The following is a 19,005-nucleotide window of genomic DNA, read 5'->3' as shown; positions in this document are numbered from 1 at the left end:
ACCATTTGCCAAAATGGCTCCTCACCAACGAAATCCAAGACAACGAGCACACCCACGACGATGAGGTAAGTGATATAAACTTAACTTTGTATTGTTTAATATGTTTTCCATATTGTTTTATTGGTTTTTGATATTCTTTTGTAGGGTTTTTACAAATTTCATTTAGATTTGTTTATTTAGTTGGATTTCAATTGATTTTTTATCAGGAAATGTCCATAATCAACCTGAAAATCCACAAAACCCTCAAGAACCTCAAAATCAAAACCCTCCTCAAGAAGAACAACAAATTCCACAACCCGAACCAATTGCAAGACCTCCGCCAGGCACACAAGAAAATATAAGAAATGAAATACAGAGAGGCAAAACTGAATTAGAAAGACTCATTGCTCGATTAAAAGAATCCGGACAAACCAATCCAATGAGGGCTCAATTGGCATCATCCCTCGAATCCATTAACACTCAGATAGCCTCAGTTAGTGGTCAGTTAGATATTTGGCAAGCTAAGAGGGATGAACAAAAAATATTTTATGCAAATAAATTGTCATATGAAGATGTTAAAAAAAAAGAAACATCAAAAGGTAGTATATGTGCATTATTTAGAAAATCCGATGAGCCAAATACTGTTAGAGAGGGTACTAAACGATTTCCCATCCATTGGTGCATACACGATGCTATTAGAAATAATTTTTGGGATAGATGGTGGATGGTTTTTGATGCCTCTCCTTGCAACAATCACGAAGTCCCCATGTATTTTTTGAAGAAATTATATTGTGAGTTTGTCCTTGGGGAGATCCCCAATTATTTTGATATGTTAGACTCCCAGGGTAGAGGTGGGGGGTCATCATTTGAGAGGCCAGGAGGACGTCGTGACCCTAATGTAGTTAGGGCACCTGTGGTCCATCCACAGCACGAGCATGTGATTATTCCTTCAGTTGTGAAGGAACATGTAGAGGCCAGCACTCTAGGGACTATTAATGCTTTGACGCAGACCCTCATCCATTCCACGAGCCCATTAGTTGAGGGGGAGCCTTCTATGCATCGTGGTCACATGTGCACTTCATGCGGATCCCTATGCACATTTGGCACTCGTGCCGGAGATGGTGCGGATGATGGGCTTGTCATCGATGAGTTCCTGAACGAGACATTTGGCATTGACATACAGGTAAATTACTAATTTGATCACATTTCATATGTATAGTGAATGATTAATTAATTAGCATTTATGGACATTGTTCAAAATTTAGGGTCAAAGTGTTGTTGGGCCTAGTAGCGATCCTCCAGGCTCATTTTTTGTCCCTTCGACGAGTCTTGAGGTATGTATCAATTTAATCATTTTAATTAATACATATATTTATTACGTAATCATATTAAGGATTGACAAAAAAAATTATGCATGTGCATCAGTTCTCCACAGGACCCTCAACCTTTACCACAGACACAGAGCAGAGACATCATACGAGCTTCACACAGGTACAGTTGTTTCATGTTAATTTAATTCATTTGATTATATTTATTCCATGTTTCATGTTAGATATAACGTGTATTGTATGACATGCAGCTCATGATGTCGGACACACCTCCTCATCTACGACAATCTGTTGATAGTGGAGTGGCCGCAGCTGTGGCTAGCTCACAGCCATTGATGGAGGTATGAAAGAATTTTTTTCGTTTTAGTTGTTGTTTATAATAGTTAATCTCAAAATTTCTAATGTTATTTATAAGTGATTATATTTATTGAATTGTTGTAGGGTCTTGTCACGCCTGATCATCCACGAGCATTTGAGGTGGACTTACAGAGTGACTATTTGTTGGCGGTAAGAAAATAATTGATTTTGTGTGTACATATATTTGATTTCAACGTATAATAAATATTGATTCATATCTACTTTTTTTGTATCAGTTGGACTTGGAGAAGAGCCTCAACAAGAGGTCAAGTGAGCGTGTGAGGAGGGTCTCGTCATCTCCATTGTCTCCCTCCACACGATGGCAAAGGACGTCGAGAGACTTGTTTCCTTCCCCTTGTGGGAAGGAAAAGATGTAGTTGAGATATTCGATACATATATATATATATATATATAGAGAGAGAGAGAGAGAGAGAGAGAGAGAGAGACTTGTTTCCTTCCCCATGTATATATATAGGCATCAGAGAGACATATTCAACATACATTTGATGTACATATGACATTCTATATATGATGTATGAAATTTATTTGATGTATGACATTATTGGTTAATATATGATATGTTTGTTCATATACGACATTATTGGTTATCATAATATATTATGTGTTTGTTACTGTATATGACATTATTGGTTATCATTTTATATTATATGTTTGTTCATGTATGACGTTAACTTAGATATGTTCGTGTATGACATTAAATTAGATATGTGCATGTATGAAATTAAATTCAATTGCTAGAGAGTTGCCATTATGTCTACCAACTAGTAGATGTTATTTTTTGCTTTATTAGTATTTCTCAAAAACTGCAAAGAAGCTGTTTCTGGTGAATAGTTGTAAACAATTGTGATCATCGACTTCATGTACTCATGGCTTTGGCTGCGAACACTCGTAACTTTGGCTATAAGCATCCATGGCTTTGGCTATGTGCACTAGTGGCTTTGGCTGTGAGCATTTATGGCTTTGGTTGTAGGCACAATATAGCCTTGGCTGTAGGTTGTCTTTCTTGCTGCATGTCAAAGTTACCTTCAAGAATATCATTAGTCTAAGATCATTACAATTAAAATACTATGACATAATACCTTGGAAATAATAGTCTTTAACCCATTACTTTATTTGTTAAAACATCATGTAGTATCTACTATAGTGCTTCTACTCAAATATGTTTTCAAAAATACTTAGTATGGCAAAGAAATGTCTATGGAAAGCTTGTCAAATAGGATATTGAAGAACTAAATGTGGACAATCATTAGTACCCATCAATAAGAACACGGACATCTTTCTCAAGCAAGCCATATGACATTAGCTTAATTTATAAATTTCCTTTGCAAATAACTAGAAGATGCTATGAATCTTAATACAGAGTTAATTACGAACTCATTATTCCATCCAAGAAGCATATATCACCTTAAGCCAATTAACCAACAGGATAAAAATTAATTCAATTTCAACAAAATTTTGAGTATAACAAGCATCTTAGGGATTCTTACAAGAATTAACACGATGTTCACAAGAGCATTACAAGTTCTCGTAATGCTATTTCACATATTGTAATCATATTCAATTTTGAATGGCCATTTGTGTTACAAGCATAAATTTTCTTTAAGGTCTTTTAATTCTAGACATGAATTTTATTCTGAAGCTTTTCTATGACAACCCACTCAATGCATATATTGTTGTTCCACATTATGCTGATTTGACTTTCATTGGTTGATTTGGGTCTAGACATGACGTTATTCACTACCTTTTTTATATATTATTTTTTTGTAGTGAGGTTCTAGCCTAAATGAATGTATTAATCATCGAAGTTGTGAACCTTGGTCGAGATCCTTACAAATATATTTTCAAATTGGACCTCAAATAGTTTTCTTAGTCACCCCCTGTACAAAGATACTAAAATTGTAGTTAATTACAAAATTAATACTGAATTAACACAAGTTTAATTGAGAAGTATTATGTACCTCAATAGGCTAGATTATTATTGACCAGGAAGCTTTATCTTAGAGCAGTTGGTTTCCTAAATCTTTAGCGCAATGACACTCTTATGGAATGTGGAATTAGGTATGCTAGCTAAGGAATGTTCTTTAAAAGGCAGAGGAAACTCAAGACTCACATGTTTCCAATCAATATAAATGTTTAAATCGCTTCTCTAATTTTTTCTATTTATGATCTTCTTAAAACTTAACTTTCTAAATGCATTGATGGGGAAATGAAGATCTTCTAGGAACTAAAGGCTAATCATGTTTAATATTTACAATTCTTTGTTTTTATCTAATAATTTAAAAAAGATTGTACAAGTGTTTTCAAAGAGCAACACTTGTCACTAACATCATAAGAAGGAATATTCAAGGAGAATTACCACTGATCCCCCACCACCAAATTCAAGAGAAAAAAAAAATCCACTACTAAAGAGATAGTAACAATGATCATCCCTAGTCTCTCCCTTGTCACAAAATGATTACCATCAAAATTTGCATTTCCAATTGTGTCATGTGCGTTGAAGTGATAGTAACATTTTCACTCTCTTACCTAATGTCTCCCATTTTTGAAACTCCTGGGGAAGGGCAAGGCCATCTTCTCAGTACTTCAAAATACAACGAGTTCCATTTTTTCCCATATTGATAATCGTTGACTTAAAGTATAGTCAAAGTATTGACAGCCCATAGGAACTCAACCTTTGAACATCCCATCTGTAAATGACCTCATAAAGAAAGTTCAATAAACTCGCATGAAATAGTGAAACAAAAGTTGCATACTTGTGAAGATGATCAGACTGCAGGTGATCAATATGTCTCAAATCTATATTCAGTTCTTTTACTATGCATATAAATGGTTTGTTATATAAAAGACTTATATCCACCAGATAAATAATCATTTTCTTACTATGCTATCCTTATCCTTGGCTGATCTTTGGTAGACCATTTCTTAACCATCCTCCTTCGATCTATAGGTCACTGTATTAATCTGGTTCATCTTGTCTCTACTCAAATTAATAAGAATTGGCAATCTCAGGGATTGCCAAAAGAGGAATGGGTCCAAGTGGAAGATAGGATTTAGAGGTGAGTTTAATTAAAACATAATAAATAGTGTATTACAAAAAGGAGAATGGTATGTTCTTCGCAATCTACTCCCTTATACATTCTATCAATGTTTCACATTGAACCTGATAGAGAACATTACAACACATAACTAGCAACATAGAACATACCTTCTAGCCACCTCAAGAACATAAAATTTCAAAAACCAAAGTGCACAAGATTAAATTCAAAGCCTCAAAGGTCAAGAGCACAACAAAAAAAATAAAAAAAATAAATACGAACAAAACCCACATTTGACGGAATCACAGAAAATCTGGTGGCTAGATAGTTACAAGCTGATTCAAGCTAATCCTTCATCACCATTAAGGTTGAAAATAACATACCCAATTGAAAACCAATTTACATATACAAAGTGACTAACATTACTCACAAAGAGGGAATAGAAGCTACACACTACCTTGCGTCCAAGGTGCGCTAAAGAACATAACCAAACTCTTGGAGATCATATAATCCTAAGTTTACATAATCTGGTAGTAACACATTTCATTAACTTATGAAACATTTACCAAGTTCCATGATTTGTCTTTCCAAAAATGACATGCTAGATACGCTTTCCAACAATATAATTAAGATACGCATCACCCGAGATGGCATTGTAGAATGAAAACGAAATGGGATCTCCAAAAAGAGAGAGAGGTTATTGTAGGTCTCTGCAACACGGTCCTGTAGGAACTAGAATCTCATCCATATCTCGCACGAGCTCCGAGATATGCTCCGTCAAAGATTGCAGCCCTGTGGCATTTAGTGACCCTTAGGGACATTCTGGTTGAGCATGCTTGAGAACGTTCGAGCACTGAACGGGACAAGATGAGGTTGGGAATAAGGTTTACCTGGCCACCCAGAGCTAATGGAGCAGACAGTTTGATCCCATGACGAAAGATGAGAGAGATTTGGCAGTTGGCAACTTTGTATTGGCCAACACTGCAAGTTTCAACATCACCCGAGATGGCGTTGTAGAATGAAAACGGAATGTGATCTCCAAAAAGTGAGAGAGGTTATTGTAGGTCTCTGCAACACGGTCTTGTAGGAACTAGAATCTCATCCATATCTCGCACGAGCTTCGAGATATGCCCCGTCAAAGATTGCAGCCCTGTGGCATTTAGTGACCCTTAGGGACATTCCAGTTCAGCGTGCTTGAGAACGTTCGAGCACTGAAGGGGACAAGACGAGGTTGGGGATAGGGTTTACCTAGCCACACAGAGCTAATGGAGCAGACAATTTGATCCCACAACGAAAGATGAGAGAGATTTGGTAGTTGGCAACTTTGTACTGGCCAACACTGCAAGTTTCAACATCACCCGAGATGGCATTGTAGAATGAAAACGGAATGTGATCTCCAAAAAGTGAGAGAGGTTATTGTAGGTCTCTACAACACGGTCCTATAGGAACTGGAATCTCATCCATATCTCGCACGAGGTCTGAGATATGCCCCGTCAAAGATTGCAGCCCTGTGGCATTTAGTGACCCTTAGGGACATTCCGGTTGAGCATGCCTGAGAACGTTCGAGCACTGAAGGGGACAAGACGAGGTTGGGGATGGGGTTTACCTGGCCACCCAGAGCTAATGAAGTAGATAGTTTGATCCCACGACGAAAGATGAGAGAGATTTGGCAGTTGGCAATTTTGTACTGGCCAACACTGCAAGTTTCAACATCACCCGAAATGGCATTGTACAATGAAAACAGAATGCGATCTCCAAAAAGCGAGAGAGGTTATTGTAGGTCTCTGCAACACGGTCTTGTAGGAATTGGAATCTCATCCATATCTTGCACGAGCTATGAGATATGCACCGTCAAAGATTGCAGCCCTGTGGCATTTAGTGACCCTTAGGGACATTCCAGTTCAGCGTGCCTGAGAATGTTCGAGCACTGAAGGGGACAAGACAAGGTTGGGGATAGGGTTTACCCGGCCACCCGAAGCTAATGGAGCGGACAGTTTGATCCCATGACGAAAGATGAGAGAGATTTGGCAGTTGGCAACTTTGTACTGCCCAACACTGCAAGTTTCAACATCACTCGAGATGGCGTTGTAGAATGAAAACAGAATGCGATCTCCAAAAAGCGAGAGAGGTTATTGTATGTCTCTGCAACACGGTCTTGTAGGAAGTGGAATCTCATCCATATCTCACACGAGCTCCGAGATATGCCCCGTCAAAGATTGCAGCCCTATGGGATTTAGTGACCCTTAGGGACATTCTAGTTCAGCGTGCCTGAGAACGTTTGAGCACTGAAGGGGACAAGACGAGGTTGGGGATAGGGTTTACCTAGCCACCCGGAGCTAATGGAGTAGACAGTTTGATCCCACGACGAAAGATGAGAGAGATTTGGCAGTTGGCAACTTTGTACTGGCCAACACTACAAGTTTCAACATCACCCGAGATGGCGTTGTAGAATGAAAACAAAATGCGATCTCCAAAAAGTGAGAGAGGTTATTGTAGGTCTCTGCAACACAGTCCTGTAGGAATTGGAATCTCATCCATATCTCGCATGAGCTCTGAGATATGCCCTGTCAAAGATTGCAACCCTGTGGCATTTAGTGACCCTTAGGGACATTCTGATTCAGTGTGCCTGAGAACGTTCGAGCACTGAAGGGGACAAGATGAGGTTGGGGATAGGGTTTACCCGACCACCCGGAGCTAATGGAGTAGACAGTTTGATCCCACGACAAAAGATGAGAGAGATTTGGCAGTTGGCAACTTTGTACTAGCCAACACTGCAAGTTTCAGCATCACCCGAGATGGCGTTGTAGAATGAAAATGGAATGCGATCTCCAAAAAGCGAGAGAGGTTATTGTAGGTCTCTGTAACACGGTCCTGTAGGAACTGGAATCTTATCCATATCTCGTACGAGCTCTGATATATGCCCTGTCAAAGATTGCAGCCCTGTGGCATTTAGTGACCCTTAGGGACATTTCGGTTCAGTGTGCCTGAGAACATTCAAGCACTGAAGGGGACAAGACGAGGTTGGGGATAGGGTTTACCCGGCCACTCGGAGCTAATGAAGTAGACAGTTTGATCCCACGACGAAAGATGAGAGAGATTTGGTAGTTGGCAACTTTGTATTGGCCAACACTGCAAGTTTCAGCATCACCCGAGATGGCGTTGTAGAATGAAAATGGAATGCGATCTCCAAAAAGTGAAAGAGATTATTGTAGGTCTCTGTAACACGGTCCTGTAGGAATTGGAATCTCATCCATATCTCGCACGAGCTCCGAGATATGCCCCGTCAAAGATTGCAGCCCTGTGGCATTTAGTGACCCTTAGGGACATTCCGGTTGAGTGTGCCTGAGAACGTTCGAGCACTGAAGGGGACAAGACGAGGTTGGGGATAGGGTTTACCCGGCCACCCGGAGCTAATGAAGCAGACAGTTTGATCCCACGACGAAAGATGAGAGAGATTTGGCAGTTGGCAACTTTGTACTCGCCAACACTACAAGTTTCAACATCACTCGAGATGGCGTTGTAGAATGAAAACGGAATGCGATCTCCAAAAATCGAGAGAGGTTATTGTAAGTCTCTGCAACACGATCCTATAGGAACTGGAACCTCATCCATATCTTGCATGAGCTCCGAGATATGCCCCGTCAAAGATATTTGAATTCACAGTGTTTAATGAGAATATAGTTGAGGCTTGCTTTACATTTCTATGTTAAGTTTGGCTTTCAATTTTGGTTTCCCTACTTATCTATGTGAAAGTTCCACTTTCATAAGTAACATGGATGCAATAATACTAAATTAAGTATAGGTCCATGGTTCTAGAAGCTTCACATAGCTTCTCTTCAACTATGGATCTTGTAAGCATTGTACCATGACTATTGGTGTTGTGAGAATAGACAAAGCATATATATTGTTTGACCAAATGTCTTCAATGAACATGAACTATATGGAAGAAGAGAAGACATGTTGCAAAGTCTTTGAAAATTTTCTTCAAGAAATGTAAGGAGCCATGGGTGATTCATCCAAATTATTTGGTAAAATAAGAGGAGGAATGAATCAACCTTGATGATAGAGGTAAATGCTGAATAATATTTATTTAATCACATTGTTTGAAAAAACTTTAATGACCTTTAAATACAATTGAAAGAAATGGAATTGATCTCCCTTACTCATGTAGATGAATAAAATTGGAATTTAAAAAAGAGAGGGACATCCACCATAAAACCATGCAATCATGCACTTCTTGATGGGAGTATCATAAGTTCATTGTTAGATGGATATGCCAAATGTGGAAGAATTAAAAGGAAAATATGTTGATTGATTGAATACAAGCATCAAACCAATGTGATAACAAAAAATCAAAGTTGATTCCATAAGGTCTAACAATATCATATAATTCATTTATCAATAATTTGAAACATCATAAGCATATGTCTAATAATGTCATACATGAAATATATGTAAAAAATGACATACATAGAAAAAATTATACAAAACATATGCCCAATAATGCCATATAGGTGTAAAATGTACATCATTAGATATATACTCTTTCCAACTAGGGGAACAAAATAAATCCCTAATTGTCTTTAATTGCCAACAAGTGGGAGATGACCAGTGTATATAACGAGGTCTTCCTAACATGCTCACTAGTCCATTAGTCTAGAATCTTCTGTAACTCAACATGTTACAATCAAAATTATATATGAATAAATAACTATTTTATATAAAAAAATAAAATATATTTACACATAAAACTTAATATTTTCTTATAGCTAGCTAATAATTCCTCTGTATATACACCTTAGGGATACATTGATGGTCAGGAATAATAAGACCCTACAAAAACCATCAAAGTTACCACTCGATTGTGCCTATGAATTTTATATTGAATTTTAGTACTGATGAAATTTTAATGTAAACTCTTTCATACCTTAGTCATTGGCTTAGAACTAGTGAGTGCAATAAGGACTCGTTGATCAATACAATGATGAAGATGTAAAGGTATCTCTGATGTCAATAGCATAAAATGATAATACATGAGACTCAAATGCAGTTATGAAGAATACACATTTTCTTTTGTCTTCATATCAAATAAAATATTTTGGTACCTCTGTGAATGTAGTATGACATCCTTCATTTTATAGTGTTGATCCCAAAGCTACAACACTTATTATTTATTACACATGTATGTAAATTTGTTAAGCATCAAATTCAACACCTTTGCTTGCAAAATAATGTACTATATGTTAGAGTAATAAATTCATTTCCTTAGTAATTAAATTATATTGATATAATTACTAAGTTACTTATTATATTGATATAGTTTACTTATAATTCCTTTCGATTTACAACTAATTAAAATGATTTCCCCAATTTTCCATCTAGTCACTAGAAAATTGGATTTGTTGTCTTTCTCTTAAAGAACCGGATCTACTAGTTCCTTTGGTCTAGAAGCCTTCCATTGAGATTGGGGTTTTGAAAGGTTCAAGGGTTGAGGAACTTTTTATAGAATATCTTGAAGAAGGAGAGGTCATGTATAATGGTTTTGAGGAAGGCTAGAGTTCCATCCAGATGGTGTTGCAAAATGGCCAAGCGGAGGAGGAGGTAGAAGAATAAATAGAATAAATGCTTGAGAAGGAGGGTCATGGGGGCAATGGATTCAAACCCACAACCAAGCTTTTATACCATTATACAAATTACAAATTATAAGACTATGCCTTTCATGATAGTCGCATTTTCATATTGGCAAATGAAGAATGACTTTTGGAACAAACATAATAAATACTTCCAAATACAAATGAAGCCAATGTATTGTATTATAAGCTCGAATGGTAAAGACCAAGCCCAAACATTTATTAAGGTGTAGCATTTATAATTGTCAGGTTCATGTGAAGAAGTCATCGTTCATATTCTCATTGTTGTGTAATTTGATGATAAGAAGAATACAATGATATAGAGGTTGATAGTGACTTAAAACTTTACAAAATGCAATCAATGAGAATTTTACATTGAGGGGGGAGTAATAATCAATGTTTCATTCTCATTGTTTGACAAACTCTTATATAAAGAGGGAGTAGACAGATGATATGGTTTAGTCTTCTTCTGAGAATCTTAGTCATATTGGTTCAAAAGGATTCATTATACAACTACTATACTTAGCATTACCAATTGATGCTAAAAACCTTAGTATTGATGCTACAAACCTTAGTATTGACATAATTTAACCTTTGCAATTCCAGGCATAAGATGCTTAGCATACAATGGTACTTGAACAAAGAACACTAATAAATATTGAGGATGTGAATTGATAATACCATTTCTCAGATGATTTTGGCATCTCACCCTTTATCACTTGTGCGTCAACTTTATTAGCCCTCTTCTTTGGTGACCTACAAATGAAGAATTAGCATAGTAACAAATCTAAGATAAGATTAAAAAAATGGGTCCTATTAAAGAATCTAATATAAATTCAAATAATGTATCTATATTCTAAACAAGTCAAAACTAAATCTCATCACTTACACATCATAACAATACGGTCCACCTTAGTCATGTGATAGTCTTAGGGAAGAGGTTGTAACATTGTATTTGGATCCAATTGATCACTTTTTCTCTCTCTCCCAATTCAATCTAATGAGCCAACTGGATCTGCTCGACATTTTAATGTCTCAAGTATTGCCTCATGATCTGACTCACGAACTTTCCAAAGAATCTTATTATGTGGTTTTCCACCATATTTTATCAAGTGGACATTTGATGCGACAACAAGGTTTGAATAATGAAGAATCTTCCTCTCTGTTTGCCAATCCTTGAATAACCACAAGTTAGGATTCTTCATAGGATATCGTCTAAGCCATGTGCCTATTACAACCATCGCATTGACATGGTACTCTAAACCTTCACCATCTATAACCGAGTGATCCAATTTTTGTTTGGCTTCAACACAACGACACAAATAATAATCTGTCCCTTCTTCATTGTCTTCAGGTGCAATAACAACAAAAACATGGCCTGTAGTGAAAAATGTATAAAATGCAGTCATTAATTCAGAAAATACTTGGGTAAAAGTTATAAAGTTACATATTGAAATTACAAAGATATATAAATAAATAAATATATATATATATATATATATATTACCAGGTTGCACTAAATCTGACAAGCGGTCAAAGTCAATAGATGAATCCATCTCTACCATTTCCAGTGCTTGTGGGGGACGATAGGTGTCAATTGGGTCCAAAACCCATATGTCCCATTTGTCCACCCATTTAGTTGACTCACAGTCATCCCAATTTTCCTTTGCACATGATGGACAATAGCATGCCATTTTTTGTGTGTGGATACTCCATGAACCTGCATCAGAGCTTTTAAAAGAGTGTAACTCACTAGATCCTGTTAGTGTGCAACAATCTTGATATGGTGCAATGTTAGTATTATCTATCAACCAAAAAAATATACGAACTGTAGACTCACCTTCCTTACTTGGACCCATTGTAGCATTACACCATTGGACGATGGATTTTGCATCTATCAATATTGCTCCATCTTTGTACTTTAGTTCTTCACGAGCCAAGGCTCTTTTAATGCATGTGCCTGCACCATCGTGCTCTCCCTTACCATGACCAGCCTCTGTGAAATTTCACATATATTGAATTCTACACAACCTGTGCATCCTGCTCAACCAATAGAACATTCGTGCATTCTTGAATTGAGATGCACAATTGTCTGACCAAATAATGTGTTGACGATATGATATGCCCTTGTTAGCCAAATCTCCATAAAATAGTTGAAAACAACCATGTACAAACTCCGTAGAATGTGATTGATCATTGCTGATGTAAAAATGGTACTCCCTCAAAATCTTCCTGTCATCCTCTGTACTTGTAGGTGAATGCATGAATGTTATGTGAACAAATATAGAAACCTGTTGAGATGTATAATACTTTTCTTGCACCTCATTTTGTGGTTGTAGTGTGTAGTTTTCTGCAAAATCTACAACCGAAACAATGGTATCCAATGAAAACGTATCCTTGCACAACTTGAATTGCAAATCCAACCATCGAGCTCTATGGGTATGCCTTGCATACTCGTACATAATCTTTTCACGAAAAATCTTCATGAACTCATACACTGAAATCTTTTCAATAACTAGATCACATCTTTTACCATGTTTTCCATCTTTTAGAGCATATGTCACTGTCTTGAATTTTTCATAATCTACTATTTCACTTCCAATTGCATGTGTACTATCCATATGTTGAAAAGTTGATAAAAGTTGCAAAGAACCACAAAATAAGCACGTACCATCCAAGCATGATGTCTTGTAAAATTGTTAGCCATCCCCTATTTCACATAAAATGTTGGATATGAATTCCGTTGAAGATCTTGATGGCTCTTTTATGTCACAATCCTGCAAAACAAACTAAGAATGCAAAACTACGCATATGTGCCTAAAAACATCAAAATGGTTAGAAAATTCAATATGTATCCTACAACAACAAGTTGTGCGTGTGTGATTTATTTTCACATAAAAAAGTTTACACATCTCAAAAAATCTTTGACTTATTCGAATTTGAGGATACATACCAATAAATTTTGCAAAAAATTGTGTTTGAGTTGAGTCCAAAAAATGTTTCGCATGTGGCTCGTGATTTCGGCTACCAATCCTCCTTCTTACAACATCTCTTTGATTAGGAGAAACACGTATGTTATTTTTCCAAAAATCTTCGATCAATGATTTCAAGGCTTCACTAATTTCTTTATCCTTTCGCGGTAGTCTACCGCTAAATGTCCATAACTCATTTTTTGTTGGATCTTCTAATCTCTCACACCTTAGCATGGCTCTCCTTAAGGTACCTCTACCAATTTTTAATGTTTTTCTTGTCTTTCTCATGAGTCGAGCTTTCTTCATTTGGCTACTTACTATTGTCGATGTGAGTACTCGTCTTGTGATATTACTATCTTTGGTGCGTGATTTAGGACCCACTTTGTCATAAGCACTCATTAGATTCTTTACAATATTTCTTTCATTTGAATCGTCCATCATTCTTAGCCCAAGAATCTTCATGATAGGCCTAAATTTCAAATTCCTCATCATTTCAACAAATAATTGGCATTGACCTGTAATATTTAATTCTTCAAAAAATAATCTCCACATATGATTAACTTTTCTTTGACAAGTACGCTTGCTAATCTTGTCAGGCATTGATTTCAAAATGTTAGTATCAATATCAATCAAATATTTTGATTTTCTAAAACGAATTCTAGAAGGTGTTCTAATCTCTTCAATTCTCTCAACATTTTGAACATCAATATAAGGTTGAGTGTATTGCGTACCTTGAACTGAAGATGATGTGCCTTGGCAATAAGATATAAAAGATGGAATATCACCTACTTGATGTGTTGATGTTGTGCTTTCAACATGACATGATGGAGTGTGTATATTGTCGGATCTATAAATCAATGTCTCTTCAACATGAGAGGATGATATGACTTCAACATTGGAAGATGGTGTAGTGGATGATATGACTCCAACATTCAAAAATGGTGTAGCGGATGATATGACTCCAACATTGGAGGATGGTGTAGCTTCACAATTCAATTGTCTTCTTGAGCGTAACAATCTCATTCGTTCTTTTTGTCTTTCTAATTCTTCCTCCTTGTTTCTTTGTACTGGTGGTTCTTGATCCTCTTCGAAAGTTAATTCTTCATCATTGCTTTGCAATTTTCTTTGTTCATGTAGTAATTTCATTTTATCTCTTTTAATTGTCAAATCTCTCTCCCTATCTGCATTTGTTTGAATCTTTGGGTTTTTCCTTGGCATGATGATGATTTCTACATGTCAAATTATTCAAACATCCGAATTACTTAAAATGTGTAAATTACAAATTATTCAATTACATATAAAAATTATAATTATTTGAATGAATACACAATATATATCAAACGACTTGTCAAATTTCTAACCATTTCGAAATAACATTTCATTCAAACATACAATTTTTAATAAATTCACTATATATTACATAACATATCAAATTATAATCAAATTTGTATCTATATATCGACAAACAATATTTAAAATGGATTGCACTAACCTTTTCTATTAAAAGAATATTCAAAAATTCTTCAAATCACGTATCCAATGATTGAATTTGGTGTTTGCTAGCTTCCAAAAGTGTTGAAATAGTGTTTGCTAGATGCTGAAACCTGTTTTTTCTATCGGAATAACAGAGAGCATAACAAACCAAAAGTTAAAAATCGATGAAATGGGCCCCAAGGTTGGTTTTTGACCATTTTTTGGTGATTTGAGATAGTGCGTATGCACTATAGCGCGTACGCACTATAAAGTGCGTACGCACTATCTCAAAATACATCACTCCCCATCCTCCCTACTCTTTATCCTCCCTACTCTCTCTCCCATCCCCTCCCTCTCTCTCTTCCTACTCTCTCCCATCCTTTACTCTCTCTCACCCTCCCTCTCCCACCACCTACTCTCTCTACCTCTCTCACCCCCTCTCCTCTCCCATCCCTGACTCTTTAGATCTCTCACACACACTCTTATCCCCCCTATCTCTCTCCCTCTCCCTCTCCTACCACCTAATTTCTCTCCCCCATCCCCTACTCTCTCTCTTCTCTCCCATCCCCTACTTTGTCTCTCTTACACACATTCCCATTCCCCATCTCTCTCCCTCTCTCGCCGCCTACTTTCTCTCCCCCATCGTCATACTCTCTCTACCACCCCCTACTCTCTCTCACCCTCACACTACTACTACCTACTATCTCTCTCTCTCAAGTTCTGTCTCTCCCTCTCTACTCTCTCTCCCCCATCTTGTACAAGCTCTCTCTGCCTCTCCCACTCTCTCTCCCATCGCCTACTTTTTCTCCCCCATCCCCTGCTCTCTCTCTCTCTCATCTCCCATCCCCTACTCTCTCACACTCTCACACTCTCCCCCATCCCCTACTCTCTCTCTTCTCTCCCATCCCCTACTCTCTCACACTCTCACTCTCTCCCATCCCCTACTCTATCTCTCTTACACATACACCCCCATCCCCCCACTCTCTCTTTCCCTCTCCCACTGCCTACTTTCTCTCCCCCATCATCGTACTCTCTCTCTCTGCCACCCCCTACTCTCACACTCTCACACTCTGTCCCATCCCTTGCTCTGTCTCTCTTACACACACACTCCCATCCCCCCTCTCTCTTTTCCTCTCCCACTGCCTACTTTCTCTCCCCTGTCGTCGTACTCTCTCTCTGCCACCCCCTACTTTCTCAAAACACATCACTCCCCATCCTCCCTACTCTCTCTCCCATCCCCTCCCTCTCTCTCTTCCTACTCTCTCCCATCCTTTACTCTCTCTCACTCTCCCTCTCCCACCACCTACTCTCTCTCTACCTCTCTCAGCCCCTCTCCTCTTCCATCCTCGGCTCTTTAGATCTCTCACACACACTCTTATCCCCCCTATCTCTCTCCCTCTCCTACCACCTAATTTCTCTCCCCCATCCCCTACTCTCTCTCTTCTCTTCCATCCTCTAATTTGTCACTCTTACACACATTCCCATTCCCCCTCTCTCTCCCTCTCCCACTACCTACTTTCTCTCCCCCATCGTCGTACTCTCTCTACCACCCCCTACTCTCTCTCACACTCACACTACTACTACCTACTATCTCTCTCTCCCTCTCTACTCTCTCTCTCTCTCTCTCTCTCCCATCTTGTACAAGCTCTCTGCCTCTCCCACTCTCTCTCCCACTGCCTACTTTCTCTCTCCCATCCCTTGCTCTCTCTCTCTCGTCTCCCATCCCCTACTCTCTCACACTCTCACACTCTCCCCCATCCCCTAATCTCTCTCTCCTCTCCCATCCCCTACTCTCTCACACTCTCACTCTCTCCCATCCCCTACTCTATCTCTCTTACACATACACCCCCATCCCCCCTCTCTCTTTCCCTCTCCCACCGCCTACTTTCTCTCCCCCATTGTCGTACTCTCTCTCTCATCCACCCCCTAGTCTTACACTCTCACACTCTCTCCCATCCCCTGCTCTATCTCTCTTACACACACACACTCCCATCCCCCCTCTCTCTTTTCCTCTCCCATCGCCTACTTTCTCTTCCCCATCGTCGTACTCTCTCTCTGCCACCCCCTACTTTCACACTTTCACACTCTCTCCCATCCCCTACTCTCTCACTTTCATAGATACACACACTCTTATCCCCCCACTCTTCTTCTTCTCTCCCATCCCCTACTCTCTACATCTGTCACACACACTCCCATCCCCCTATTTCTCTCCCTCTCCCTCTCCCTCTCCCACTCCCTCTCCTACTGCCTACTGTCTATCTCTCAAGTTCTCTTTCTTCCTCTCTACTCTCTCTCTCTCTCTCTCCCATCCCTTACTCTCACTCTCTCTCCCATCCCCTACTACTTTCTCTCAAACTCTCACACTCTCTCCCATCCTTTACTCTATCTCTCTTATAAATAAATACACATTCCCATTCCCCCCCTGTCTCTCTCTCTCACAATCCTTGTCCCACTACCTACTCTCTCCCATCCCCTACTCTATCTCTCTTAAATTCTTCCATTCCACCTCTCTCTCCCTCCCACTCCCTCTCCCACCGCCTACTATCTCTCTCTCTCTCTCTCTCACACTCTCTCCCTCTCTCTCCCATCCCTCTACCATTGCCTACTCTCTCTATCTCTCTCTCTCTCCTCTCTCATTCTTGACTCTCTCTCTTTGACACACACACACCCATCCCCCCTCTCTCCTCTTCCATCCCCTACTTTTTCTCTCACTTGCTCTCCCTCTCCCACTCCCTCTCCCACTGCCTACTCTCTCTCTCACTCTCACTCTTACTCTCCCCCTCTCCACTCTCTCTCTCTCTCTGCTACCCTCTAGTCTCTCTTAAATTTTCACACTCTCTCCTATCCCCTACTCTCTCTCTCTCTCTCTCTCTCTCTCTCTCTCTCTCTCTCTCTCTCTCTCTCTCTTACACACATTTCTATTCCCCCCTGTCTCCCCCTCTCCCACTCCCTCTCCCATCGCCTACTCTCTCTTCCGTCCCCTACTCTCTCTTGAGCTACTTTGTCTTCCCCCTCTCCCATTCCATACTCTCTCTCTTTCACACACATGCACTCCCATCCTCCTCTCTCTCAAGTTCTTCCTCTCCCACTCTGTCTCCCATCACCTACTCTCTCTCTCCTCCATTCCCTACTCTTATTCTCTCTCTCCCAACCTGTACTCTCTCTCACACTTCCTCTCTCTCCCATCCCCTAGTTTAAATCTCTTTCCCCCATCCCACACTCTCTCTTTTCCACCCGTACTCTCTCTCACACTTCCTCTCTTTGCCACCCCTACTCTCTCTCTCTCTCTCATCCTATACTCTCTTTGCCACCCCTACTCTTTCTCACTTTCTCTCTCCCATCCTGTACTCTCTCCCCTCTCCTATCCCCTACTTTCTCTCTATCTCTTTCATGCACACACATAGCCATTCTCCTATCCCCCCCACCTAGTTCTCTTTTGCAACTTACATCTTAATAGTACGTGCACACTATAGTGCTTGTGCCCTATAGCGCACACGTGCTATTTAGAACTGAGGTTTAAATGGCGCGTGCACGCTACGCGCTATAGGGTGCACGCGCTATTTAAACCTTAATCAAACCCAAGCCTAAGGCTTGGTTTTGCCTTGGAGATCCAACCCAAAGGTTTGGATTTGATGAACAGGCCTGAGACGTGTTTTCCAGCAAACATACAAAAAATGATTATTTTTTCTTCTGTGCTCCCCTTCAAGATTTCTCATGTTTGGGTATCGATAAGATCAGGTTACATAGCATTATAGGTCTCTGTGTTAGCTATCTAACCATATAATTTATTTTTAATTTGAACTATTTCAAGCCTTTCATCTATAATTTCTTTTGAATGTATGTTCATTTTTTGTCAAAAACCACCACGTACTAATTGGGCTATAGATTTTAGCTCGTTCATCGAATTTTGTAACAACTTAGTTTTTTAGAAACTAGACTCCATTCTACACACTTTGAAAAAAAAAAATTTGATTTTAGATTAGTTTTCAATTATTTCTAGGGGGAGCACACAGATATTTCACATTTTTGGGATGTGTCTAGTTAAAAAATTCGTTAAAAAAAAAATAGACATTATAAAATTACTCAAAAAATCTGGGATAAACTACATAGTGTTAAGTAACTTTTGACCAAAGCGATTAAAAAATTTCAAAAAAAAAGTTAAAATTTTAGGGGGGCCACACTTTGTACTGTGCTATGTTTTTATGGAATA

At 38.8% G+C, this 19,005-nt stretch overlaps 1 long non-coding RNA gene across 1 annotated transcript in view; it reads left to right on the top strand.

Moving 5' to 3' along the window:
* The first annotated feature begins 1,337 nt into the window (after nt 1-1,337).
* The window catches only part of LOC149537127 (uncharacterized), a 29,645-nt gene continuing 11,977 nt past the window's right edge, over nt 1,338-19,005 (top strand). The window contains exons 1-2 of the long non-coding RNA XR_016357691.1: nt 1,338-1,470; nt 1,559-1,648. This is a non-coding gene — a long non-coding RNA (uncharacterized LOC149537127). The remainder of the gene's footprint in view (nt 1,471-1,558; nt 1,649-19,005) is intronic.

The sequence above is a fragment of the Cupressus sempervirens genome, chromosome 10 (assembly GCF_028749045.1).
Source record: "Cupressus sempervirens isolate cs-2001-9-10 chromosome 10, ASM2874904v1, whole genome shotgun sequence".
NCBI classification, from domain to species: Eukaryota; Viridiplantae; Streptophyta; class Pinopsida; order Cupressales; family Cupressaceae; genus Cupressus; species Cupressus sempervirens.
The sequence above is the reverse complement of the archived record's forward strand: the minus strand, read 5'-3'. Positions and strand labels throughout refer to the sequence as shown.